Source organism: Danio rerio, chromosome 4 (genome assembly GCF_052040795.2).
Source record: "Danio rerio strain M-AB ecotype USA chromosome 4, GRCz13ab, whole genome shotgun sequence".
In the NCBI taxonomy this organism is placed as follows: domain Eukaryota; kingdom Metazoa; phylum Chordata; class Actinopteri; order Cypriniformes; family Danionidae; genus Danio; species Danio rerio.
The window spans coordinates 79,395,633-79,408,614 of NC_141024.2; the positions used below are offsets into that span (position 1 = coordinate 79,395,633).

Sequence of the window (12,982 nt, forward strand, 5' to 3'; positions counted from 1 at the left end):
CCAGCTTAGGAAGCCCTCCCAACTTCCTGTCAACCACAGTTCTGTCTCTATTTGAGCACCCCTCAAGTCTACTCCAAACGGCAGCCAGCTGCGATGCATTTAAGCACCTGATTACAAGGTAACTGTTATTTCACAAAAGAGTGAAAGTTACTGATTCCATCACAGCAGACCCCACATTGTTGTTGTTATTATATTTAAATCCAGTTATAGATTATTACTACTCTAACTGTGAATCTTTACTGTTCCTGTTTCAATAGGGTGCTCTTGCTAAAAGGAGCAATGGCAGAGAGAGACTTCCAGTGCAGACTTTAAGATGCTGCAATCTAATCGTGGGAAAGACACTTGCTCCTGAGCAGATTCGAGCTTGGAAATGTGTTGCTGTCAAACCAACGAGTCTGCCGTGAGTTTCAAAGAACACATTATACTGACTAGTTGCCAACTTAAATGTACTCTCTCATTTCCAGCGTTCACTGAGACTCACACACACACTCAAGCAGTTTGGCCGTGTTTAAAACCACATCTGGCAGCGGTGGGATTCGAACCCACGCCCCCAAAGAGACTGGAGCCTATATCCAGCGCCCTAGTTTCCTTGGCTACGCTATCCCTGATGACTCTATGCAGTGGTCCTTTTTTTGCCCAATTTTACGGAAGCAGAGAGGACGCCGAGCTTCCTAGTAAAGCCCTTCAATCTTGGCCAAGGAGTCTACATTTGGATGTGAGCGGAAGCGTGCAGTATCACTTTGCAATTCTGTTTGCTCAAGCAGAGAGGTCGTTCTCAAGCATCCTAAAAGGACTGCCTGGCAGCAGTGGGATTCGAACCCACGCCCCTGAAGAGACTGGAGCCTTAATCCAGCTGCCGAAGGATAGTCCGACAATATTTCACAAATGTTGAAGATGAGAGCCAATTGGAACGATTCGCTCCAACATTGTAGCCAATCACGTTGCAGCGCCTCAACATTTGCAGCCAATCGCAGACCGGAATTCACAACATTTTCAACATTTGACCAATCAGAGTCGAGACAATGTTGAAGCCGGGGAGAGGGAACCGTTCCAAGATTCACCGCTAGGTGTGCAGTCAAACAGGTCAGTCAGATGTCAATCAATTTTCTGAACTGAGCCGAAGGTACACGAAGGAATGATGCAGTCCTCTGGAGGCGGGTCAGAGGTCAAAAAAGTTAATTGACCATCAGTGATATTCAACGAACAGCATCATTCGATAGAGCACAGCATCGTTTTGCTTACAGTAAAGGATTTTTTCCGATAGTGATTTCTTAAAAAAGGTAGGAAAAACTACACAATTGCACGAATTAATGTTTTAGTGTGTTGCATTTCAAATTAGGATACTTTAATTCAAAACCGTTTAATTTATAGGAGAAAAAATGTCTGGAAAATCTCATAAAGCCATGTAAGACGCTGACTGGATTTCACGTCTGAAAAAGTTTGCCAGCACAGGAGTTTGGCCATCAAATGAGGGCAACAGGCCAGCTCCTCGACAAAAAAAGTGGCATGAGATTTATCAAAAGGTGTGTATTTCGTTTACATGATATAACGTTTGTTGAAATTTGCTTAACAGAGTAACGTTAACTTGTTAGGCTTCAGTACATTCAGTACAGTATCTGTGTAAAACATGTCATACTTGTTTTTAAATATTAAAGTGTTTTAAATTGCATGTATTTTGAGATTTACGTTGAATAATTTAGTAAGTTTGACCGTTTATGAGAGAGATCTGAAAAGGTGGGGGAAGGGATTATGAGTGTACAGTATACAGCATGTGATTTTAAGACCTGAAATGTTTCTGTCCAGTTCCTCTTATTCTTCTTTTCGTTTTTGGAGATACAAACTGTATGATTACATATTAAATAAATATTACACACTCTAGAAACAGTGGTAAATTAATTTACAGAGCTATTGTGTGCTTTATTAAGGGAGTCATTGAGTAAAAATTCTTATTTATTTATAAAAGTTTTTTGTATTGTATAAAATTATTTAATATATTTTTCATGATTTTTTCAGATTGAGAAATGTCCATTACAATCTCGTGGGCAGAGGACCTTGCTTGGAGGTGTGCTGAAATGCACATGTGGTTTTCACACTCAAAAGGTACATTTTTGAATCAATATGTGTTTATTTTTATTTACTAGAATGCCTTTCCTTTTTCATGATTATATGTATTTTTGTGATTTATTTTCAGCAGAGTACTGCTTCTGCTGCTCAAGCACAAACGGTGCAACAACCTGCCCCTACTGTACCTGCTCAGGAGGTGATGGAGACGAGACAACTTGAGGCCCAGCCCCAGCCCCCGTCTACTCCATCAGTGGCATCAAAGATTTCACCGCAATTGTCAATGGTACATTTTTTTAAAAATCAAAAGAAATGACAATTTCAGTGTTTCAAGTGTTCAAGGTGTTCAAAGTTCAGTTCAAAGTTCAAACATAGAAGAGAAAAGAACAAAAAGCAACAAAAAAGTTGAGGTGTTGCTAGAGACCTGCTTAAATTAAATTGAGTAAATTAGTTTCAATTAGGTGGTAGTTTCTAATTGCTTGAAATGTAAGGTAATATACACTAATGTTCAAAAAAATTATTATTGTTAAAATATAAAAGCTTAATATTAATCATATATAACAAGAATTCTATTGTGTTTGATTTGCTCATGAATTAAATCGATTTTATTTGATTTGAATTGTTTGAATAAATTATTCTTTATTTATTTGATTTGCCTATATTATTATTTCACATTATTCCAGTTTTTACTAAATATTAGATCAAATGGTCCCACTTTATATTAAGTGGCCTTAACTAATATGTACTTACACAGGAATTAATAGTTTGTTACAATGTACTTATTGTGTAAATACATGTACTTACTGTGTACTTATGCTTGATTAAATACATGTATGTAATTACATCTGTAGTTAAGTTTTGTAATTACATTTGTAAATACACTGTTGACCATCCCTTACACCTTAACCCACCCTTAAACCTACCCATGCCATGAAACCTGTCTATAACCCAACCTATATCCCAACTCAAAAGCACCACAAGTGTTCTCAAATACATTATAAACACAGTAAGTACATTGTATTTATTTTTTCATGTAAGTACATTGTAGTTAAGGACACTTAATATAAAGTGGGACCGATCAGATAAATGTAGCCTTGATAAACATAATTATAGCATTAAAAAAATACATTGAGCAGATAGCAAACCTTTGAACAGTAGTGTACATTTTGCCATTGTGAACACAGTGTTTTTAATGAAATGCTTTTTGTCTTGCCCTTTTTGAGTTCACCAAACCAAGATTTTCCGGATCCCACATTGCTGCAGCAAAGCCAAATCTTAGTGTGGCTAGAAGACCATCACAGGCTGATGTTCAGCCCAGTTCAGCAGTGTGTAGAGCTTCTACACCAAGCACGGCTGTAAGTATTGTCATAATCCACATAGCTTTCTTAGAGAATTAGGTATAAGCATTTTTTTTATACGTAAATTCGTATTTTTGTTAAGTACAGTCACATTAAATCTCAATAAAACATCTTTGTAGTATTCTTTTAGTGCATAAAAACATATATATTAAAAATAAGCACCATTCTTTAAACTTTTTGTTCTGCATAGAAGCGCTGTGACAAAATTTTACAGTTTAGCAGCAATCATTCATTTCCAATGTATTTTATACATTAATGTTCAAATAAAGTAATGGTTGCAAAAAATTCTGATTAGTTAATGTTAATTATAGATATTGTTACGGTCCCTAACTTAAATAAGACTCGTGACCAAAAGACAACGTAACATAATAAACAACGGCCAAAGTTCTCCAGCTAAATTATTTATTAATATAACATAACCAACAAAACAATCCAAATTGACAAGAGATGGGGAGCCCAACAACATAATAAAGAACAACCAAACAAACCTAAAGCAGGTTGGAGCTCCCCACTCCAAACAAATATCAAAAGGAAAGCATAAAGGAGAACACAACAATAAAGCCGTCAAAGACTGTGGTGACGTGGAGGAATGAGGGCCGTAGAAGTCCGCTTCCGTTCGTTTTAAAGGCCTGACGCCACCAGATTAACCAATAGAAAACTGAAAAGGGAAAAGGACAAACAAGATCAATTGAAAGTAATTATTAATGGCAGGAGTGAACGCCACACGCAACACCTCCACCCCCAAAATGGTGACTGGTAAACAAAACAAAAATACAATAAACACCACCCATCACCATATGGTAATACGTGACATCGCGTCGGCCAGCACATTATTTTTACCGGCAACATGTTTCATGTCCAAGTTAAAGGCTTGGACAAACAAAGCCCATCTCATTAAGCGTTGGTTAGAATTACGCATTCTATGAATAAAGATGAGAGGGTTGTGATCAGTGTAGACTGTTATTGGATAAGATGAAGATCCAATATAAACCTCAAAATTGTTAAGGGCCAAAACCAGCGCCAGAGCTTCTTTTTCGATTGTGGAGTATGCTTTTTGATGTTTCTGGAATTTTTTTGAAAAGTAGCACACTGGGTGCTCAACTCCATCAAGTCCATCCTGCAATAGCACAGCGCCTGCCCCTACATCGCTAGCATCAACAGCCAATTTGAATGTACGGTCGTACACTGGAGCCGCCAAGACGGGTGCATGCATTAAAAGGTGTTTAAGTGACTCAAAAGAATGTTGACATTCCGGTGACCATTTAAAAACCGACTTCGGACTTAATAGGTCGGTGAGAGGAGAAACTACTGTCGAAAAGTTTTTACAAAAATTACGGTAATATCCCGCCATTCCCAGACGTGTGGAAGGGACTGGAAATGACGTGATAGCCTCAATCTTGGCGTGTACTGGTTTTACCATGCCACTGCCCACAATCTTACCCAAGTAAACTACCGTTGCTTTTGCAAAATCACATTTGGCCAAATTAACTGTTAAATTGGCATCAGTCAGTTTCTCAAAAACCTGTGTCAACTGATGGATGTGTTCTTGCCACGTTTTTGAATGAACAACGATGTCATCTAGATACACCTCACATCCTGGCACTCCCCCCAACACGCAGTTAACTAACCGCTGAAATGTCGCGGGCGCATTGCGTACCCCAAAAGGCATTACTGTATACTGTAAGAAGGCATCAGGTGTAACAAATGCCGAGATTTCCTTTGCACGTTGAGTTAATGGCACCTGCCAAAATCCTTTAAGAAGGTCTAACTTTGTCACAAACACAGCCGACCCCACACGGTCAACACAGTCTTCCATACGAGGAAGAGGGTGACAGTCAGGTTTTGTGACATTGTTAACCCTTCTAAAGTCTGTGCAGAAACGTTCAGATCCATCAGACTTCATAGCCAAAAGACAGGGCGAGCTCCATGAGCTAATACTAGGTTCTGCAATACCATGCGCCAACATATAATTGACTTGATTTTGTAGTCGCTGACGTTTCACAGGGTTCACGCGGTATGGATGTTGTTTAATCGCAGCATTAGCACCAACATCGATGTCATGCTGCAGCACATGAGTCTGAGATGGAACATCTGAAAACAGGGAAACATGACACTTAATTAATTTAATTATGTCTGTTCTCTGTAAATCAGAAAGATGCAAAAAACAAGAATCAAGATTAGCAAGCATCTCAGAATTTTTTAAACATCCTTGAACTGTAGCCACGGATGGACTCTCAATGTCGCCGCCAGCTTCAAGATCAGACAGCGACTCAGAGTTCTCAATGACACTGTCAGCACCCGATGACAACCCGGAAAATGATTGTACCTGCAACACACTTGAGACAGTTGAACACTCAGTGTTAGGCATAGATGGAGCTGTTTTTATTTTTTTAGAGCTGTGAGGAATCATTTGCCCACGATCATAATAAGGTTTGATCATGTTGATGTGGCAGAGTCTGCTACGACGAACACGGTCGGGGGTAGCAACCACATAATCCCTATCACTTACCCTTTTTTTCAATGACATAAGGTCCACTATACCTTGCTTGAAGGCTACAGCCAGGAATCGGTAAAAATACCAAAACTTTGTCCCCCGGCTTAAACTGTCTGTCCACACTGTTCTTATCAAACCAGTTTTTCATCCTGGATTGAGCAACTGCTAAATTCTGTTTAGCCAGTTCACATGCACGATGTAGCTTGTGCCGAAAAGAGCTAACATAATCCAGTATATTTTTTTGTTCCGATTCATTCAACCAATTGTCTCGCAGCAATTTCAAAGGGCCACGGATATTATGTGCAAACACCAAGTCTGCTGGGCTGAAGCCAGTAGATTCTTGCACCACTTCTCGAGCTGCAAACAAAAGCAAGTGCACACCCTCATCCCAATCCTTTTCAAACTCCAGGCAATATGCACGAAGCATTGATTTAAGGGTCTGATGAAATCTCTCCAATGTGCCCTGGCTTTCAGGATGGTAAGCACTTGAAAAGTTATGGGATATTTTCAGCTGATTGGTAACCTGTTTAAAAACACGAGACATAAAATTTGTCCCCTGGTCCGTTTGAATTACCTTGGGAAGCCCAAACAGTGAGAAGAACTTGGTCAGTGCTTTTACTACTGACGTGGCCGTAATTTTGCGCATGGGTATGGCCTCAGGAAAACGTGTTGAAGCGCACATAATGGTCAACAAAAATTTACTGCCAGATTTGGTCCGAGGCAATGGGCCTACACAGTCCACCACGACATGATCAAACGGCGAGTCTACAGCTGGAATAGGATATAAAGGGTAAGGTGGAATCGGTGGATTTGACTTTCCAGCTATTTGACAAGTATGACATGTTCTACAATGCCACTTCACATCCCGTTTTAGACCTGGCCAAAAAAAATTACGCAAAATACGATCATAGGTTTTGGTGACACCCAAATGACCAGCTAAGGGGTTGTCATGAGCTAAACTGAGTATTTCACCTCGAAGCTTTTTTGGAACAACAATTTGTGTTACAGTGCTCCAATCATCATGCACAGAAGCAGAAGATGGCGTCCACTTGCGCATTAAAATGTTATTTTTGACAAAATAACCAGACACATTGTCGATAAGCTTCTCTTCAGGGACAGCCAACTCATACAGAGAAATGAGCGAATCATCACTACTTTGTTCAGAAATTAGATGTTCTTTTGACATACGAACCCCACTAAAGTTCTCAGACAGCTCAGAACGTTCTAGCACATTGTCAGCTGATGAGTTTTCACATTTTCCATCCAACTCTGTAAAATCAGAGACTGAAGATGGAGAACTCAGAACAGGGCCACTATCAGAGTCTACTTTAGGTTCTCTGTCAAGATCTATCATAAAACTATCCTCCAAGCCATCAGAGTCTATCAAGTTAGCTTTAGCCATTGACCGAGTGACAGCACATACAGGAAACACTGTTGGATACTTCACCTGCAGTTCATCTGGGCCTTCAGACAAAAAGGGCACAGCAGTTACTTCAGGACTCACTAAGATTTTGCCCCCAGCAAGATCATTCCCCAAGAGAAAATCCACTCCTTTTATTGGAAAAGCTGTGCATGCTGCAACTGCTTCTGGACCAGACACCAGATCCGACTCAAGCTGGACAGAATGCATTGGCAGGTTAACAAGTTTCATTCCAAATCCCTGAACAATCTCATTGCAGTTTAACGAAGTTTTATCAGAAAGAGGCAACACACTTTGTAGAATGATAGATCTAGAAGCGGCAGTATCACGCAAGATGGTTACAGGAACTTTTACATCACTGTCTGACAAGGAAACAACTCCCTTCATTATAAATGGTGAGTAAATCTCCAAATCAACACACCCAGACTGAAAAAGGTTTGATGTTGAGACTTTTTCTACCAGTGCCACAGTTTTAGGCTTCTTTTTATTCAGCTAAAAACAGCTGTTGATTAAATGACCACGTTTTTTGCAATAAGCGCATACTGGCCTTGGCCTAGCCGCATCTTTAGCACTGTGCTCAGTGTGAAAGTGCGTGACAGGACTACGCTGCAACGAAGAGAAAGATGGCTTTTCAAAGCTCTCTCTGTGAGTCAGAACATATTCATCGGCTAATACCGCAGCATCTAGTACATTAGTGACTTTCTGTTCATTCAAGTACGTTGCAATTTTGTCTGGTAGACAATTTTTGAATTCCTCCATTAGAATTAGATCACGAAGCTGTTCTAAATTTTTCACTTCTTGTGCAGAACACCAACGATCAAAAAGTACAGTTTTTTCACGACCAAATTCGACATAAGTTTGGCTTTCAGCTTTTTTATAACGCCTAAACTTTTGCCTATAGGCCTCGGGTACTAATTCATAAGACCTTAAAACAGCAGATTTCACCTGATCATATTTTAAACTTAATTTAGGTGAAAGAGAAGCATATGCCTCCTGGGCTTTTCCTGTGAATACACGTTGCAAAAGAAGAGTCCAAACCTCTTTAGGCCATTTCAATGTCGTAGCCACTCGTTCAAAAAGTACAAAATATTTGTCCACATCTCTCTCTGAAAAAGGAGGAATTAAACGAATGCATTTATTAATGTCAAAGTCTGTTTCCGGATCAAAATCCCTTGACTGCCTAGACAAACGAGCAGATTCACGTCTTCCAATTTCCTGTATCTCAAATTTACGCAGCTCAAATTCATGCTTTAGCTCTTTTTCCTTGAGCTCCAATCACCGTATTTCTACTTGCAACTCAAGTCTACGCAATTCAGAGTCAGGCTGCACATCAGCACGTGAAGTGACAGCACTAACAGGAGGAAGGATACTCATTTCACATAAGGCTGTATGCAATTCATTTTTAATTTTCTGTTTTTTCTCTTGTTTAGAGAGTGGTACATCAAAGTGAGCAGCAATAGAGAACAGATTACTTTTAGTACACTGTTCAAGCTTCTCTATGCTCGGAGGAGCAACAAATTCCTCTAAACTAAACTCCATAATAAGATTGAAAAACACACAGTCAAAATATTAATAACAAATATACAAAAAAATCAAATCTGCGTCAAATCTTAATCATCCAACAGCAAAATACAAACTTCCGCAAATTAACTATATAACAAAATAGAAAGATAATGCAAAGGAAAGTGAAGTGACAACAAACGTTACAAAGTATACCAAATGCGAGCAAATACACCCCTCTATCTGCGCCTGCCTAACGGAACTTTACCTGTCTAACTCACCTAGTCTTCACGCAGTTCAGCGGCGGGTTATTATGCACTAAAAACCAGCAGGATTGTGAGACAATCTATAATAGACGACCCCACAAAATCCTACGGACGTGCTCCCGAGATATCTGCGTTAACAGATAACACTAACCGCCTCTTTGCGACACTACAAAAACAAAAAACAGACGAAGTCCAAAGGACAACGCCTCTTTAACCTAACAGGGGAGTAAAGGCCGCTATGCAATTAACAGTATAAAAAAACACTTCACTTACCTGCATTTCCAGCAAGCTTTGCCATGCAACCGCGTTGATCAAGCAAAACAAACACGATGTTCACACACACATGCACACGCTCCGGTGTGACACGCTACGCGGGATTCCCTATGACGCGAAATTACGTCATGAGGAATTCCCCATGAGAACCAAACATTATAGTCTAACGATCTGTCGTTCAGTAAAGTCAAACAAGTTTGGTATCAAAAAGAGAACAAAGTGAAACAACTTAAAGAGAAGCGGACGAGCCCCCAATTATGAAAGTAATTATTAATGGCAGGAGTGAACGCCACACGCAACACCGTCGTCTTCTTCAAGCTATGTCGTTTGAGCACTGTGCTGATAGGCTGACGTAAGAAAACAGGACACAAAACATACAAGGCAAGAGTGCAAAGCACGGAGCTCTAGGCAAAGGCGGTCCGAACCGCAGCAAAGCAGGAGGTCGACATGTCCAAATAGACCAAATCAGAAACTAAGCAGAGAAAAACGGCATCTGTAGAGAAAGAAAACAGATGGAGGAAAAGAAAGAAAGAACAGGAGGATCCCCTCCCCTCCCCCCATAGAGGGTCTGTTATCCCCAGATCGAGTGCGTCCGGTGGAATCCATGTGTTGGCAGCCCCAACTGATGACAAAACACAAAGCAAGCATCTGGAGGAAGCTCAAACTCTTCATGCGTTGCCACAGTTACTAGCGAGTGGTTTGCAGGCACAGGCACAGGCACGTCTGCTGCAAGTACAGCGCCGTCAGGAGACAGAGGTTGCTGGCCTATTCCCCATGCTCGGTGGCTGGGCATCACCGCCCTGGAGTACGGCCGATAGAAAACGGCGGCTGACATTTGCGCCGCCCGGCAACCCATACTTACCTGGCAGGGGAGATACCATGATCAAGAAGGTGGTTCACCCAGGGCGAGGCTTGGCCATTGCACTCCGGCCATGCTGACCCCTGCGAATTCCCCAAATGTGGGAATCTCGACTGCATAATTTCTGGTAGTGGGGGACTGCGTTCGCGCTCTCCCCTGAGCACAGTGGTTCAAGACAGAGTTCAGGCGGTAGCGTCGGACCCGGCTGGAGCCAAGTGGTGCTCGCTGCAGAGCCATTTGAGGAGAGGAGAGCTGAGCTCCAGCGAGGGGGAGCTTAAGCTTGAGCTCCACCTTTTTTGCACTTCTTCTACGAGTGATGTCACTGGGGGTAGGGTTAGGGGCGGGGTTGGTGTACGCATTAAAACAGCTTACAGGAGGAGGAGCGACAGTTCATGCTCCCCCTCGCTGGAGCTCAGCTCTCCTCAAATGGCTCTGCAGCGAGCACCCTCTCGCTAGAGCGGCGCTTCCCTCTCTTCCTCGTCCTTTGCCAAGCCTCTTTTGCTCCAGTAGAGCCCCGCGCGCCTGTGGAAGGCCTGCCCACCCGTCGCTAGAAGAGTCTGTTCTGACGCCGAAAACTACTCGAAAGGTCCCCCCTCAAAGCGGTTTGACCAGGTGAAGGAACACGCAAAGAGAGCCCCCGGTGGCTTTTGTCCGCCAAGCGAGTGTGCCCTGTGGAATGTCAGAATTTTATTTTTACCGGCCTGCCGCTGTTACTGACGGAACGAATGCAGACCGTGTGAAAGGTCATCATTTTATCTGCCATTAAGTAAGCGAACGCTTCTGCTCGGATCAGAGGTAACTTTGTTTCAAGAACTGCAATCTTTTGCAGACGTCTGTGGCGTTTTGGGCAGAGGGACGGTTCTAAACCAATCTGAACCAGAGGCAATTTCGCAGCCAGCCGTCGGTGGTTTCCCGTCCCAGGAATGTAAGGTGCTTGCAGCGGGAGGTTGTTTCGTTAGCGCTTCCGCTTTCGTCAGTGAAGTTCTTTTGCGGAACGTTTGTAGATCCCGTCGTGTTCTTCAAGCTATGTCGTTTGAGCACTGTGCTGATAGGCTGACGTAAGAAAACAGGACACAAAACATACAAGGCAAGAGTGCAAAGCACGGAGCTCTAGGCAAAGGCGGTCCGAACCGCAGCAAAGCAGGAGGTCAACATGTCCAAATAGACCAAATCAGAAACTAAGCAGAGAAAAACGGCATCTGTAGAGAAAGAAAACAGATGGAGGAAAAGAAAGAAAGAACAGGAGGATCCCCTCCCCTCCCCCCATAGAGGGTCTGTTATCCCCAGATCGAGTGCGTCCGGTGGAATCCATGTGTTGGCAGCCCCAACTGATGACAAAACACAAAGCAAGCATCTGGAGTAAGCTCAAACTCTTCATGCGTTGCCACAGTTACTAGCGAGTGGTTTGCAAGCACAGGCACGTCTGCTGCAAGTACAGCGCCGTCAGGAGACAGGGGTTGCTGGCCCATTCCCCATGCTCGGTGGCTGGGCATCACCATCCTGGAGTACGGCCGATAGAAATTGGCGGCTGACGGCTGAATTTTTTGAAAAATAACAAAAAATAAAATATTTTTGAAAAATAACAAAAAATCAACATTTTTTGAAAAATCACAAAAAATGAAATTTTTTTGAAAAATCACCAAAAATGAAATATTTTTGAAAAATAACTAAAAATGAAATATTTTTGATAAATAACAAAAAATCGAAATTTTTTGAAAAATCACAAAAAAATGAAATATTTTTGGAAAAATCACAAAAAATAATTTTTTTTTTGAAAAATCACAAAATATGAAATATTTAAAAAATCACAAAAAAAGCTAATTTTTTGAAAAATCACAAAACATGAAAACTTTTTGAAAAATAACAAAAAATGAAAATTTTTTGATAAATAACAAAAAAAGAAAATTTTTAGAAAAATAACAAAAAATCTAATTTTTTGAAAAACACAAAAATAACAAAAAATGCAAATTTTTCAAAAATCACAAAATATGAAATATTTTTGGAAAAATAACAAAAAATCGAAATTTTTGAAAAATCACAAAGAATCACAAAAAAGCTAATTTTTTGAAAAATCACAAAACATGAAAATTTTTTAAAAAATAACAAAAAATGAAAATTTTTTGAAAAATAACAAAAAATGAAAATTTTTGGAAAAATAACAAAAACTAAAAATGTTTTGAAAAATAACAAAAAATGCCATTTTTTGAAAAATCACAAAAAAATCACAAAAAATGCAATTTTTTTGAAAAATTACAAAAAATGAAAATTTTTGGAAAAATCACAAAAAATGCAAATTTTTTGAAAAATAACTAATAATGCAAATTTTTTGAAAAATAACAAAAAATGCAAATTTTTTGAAAAATCACAAAAAATGCAAATTTTTGGAAAAAACAAATAATGCAAATTTTTGGAAAAATAACAAAAAATGAACATTTTTGGAAAAATAACAAAAAATCTAAATTTTTTGAAAAATCACAAAAAATGAATTTTTTTTGAAAAATCACAAAAAATGAATTTTTTTTGACAAATAACAAAAAATGAAATTTTTTTGAAAAATCACAAAAAATGCAAATTTTTTTGAAAAATCACTAAAAATGAAAATTTTTTAAAAAATAACAAAAAATGACAATTTTTTGAAAAATAACAAAAATGAATTTTTTTTGAAAAATCACCAAAAATAATTTTTTTTGGAAAAATCACAAAAAATCACCAAAAATGAACATTTTTTGAAAAATCACAAAAAATGAAATT

At 39.7% G+C, this 12,982-nt stretch overlaps 1 protein-coding gene and 1 non-coding gene across 2 annotated transcripts in view; both read left to right on the forward strand.

Moving 5' to 3' along the window:
* The window catches only part of LOC137491081 (uncharacterized), a 554,517-nt gene that overhangs the window by 261,937 nt on the left and 279,598 nt on the right, over nt 1–12,982 (forward strand). The gene's annotated exons all lie outside the window — the stretch shown is intronic.
* LOC137494207 (U1 spliceosomal RNA) lies at nt 10,227–10,390 on the forward strand. Its single transcript, XR_015486860.1, has one exon. It is a non-coding gene; the product is annotated as a U1 spliceosomal RNA (small nuclear RNA).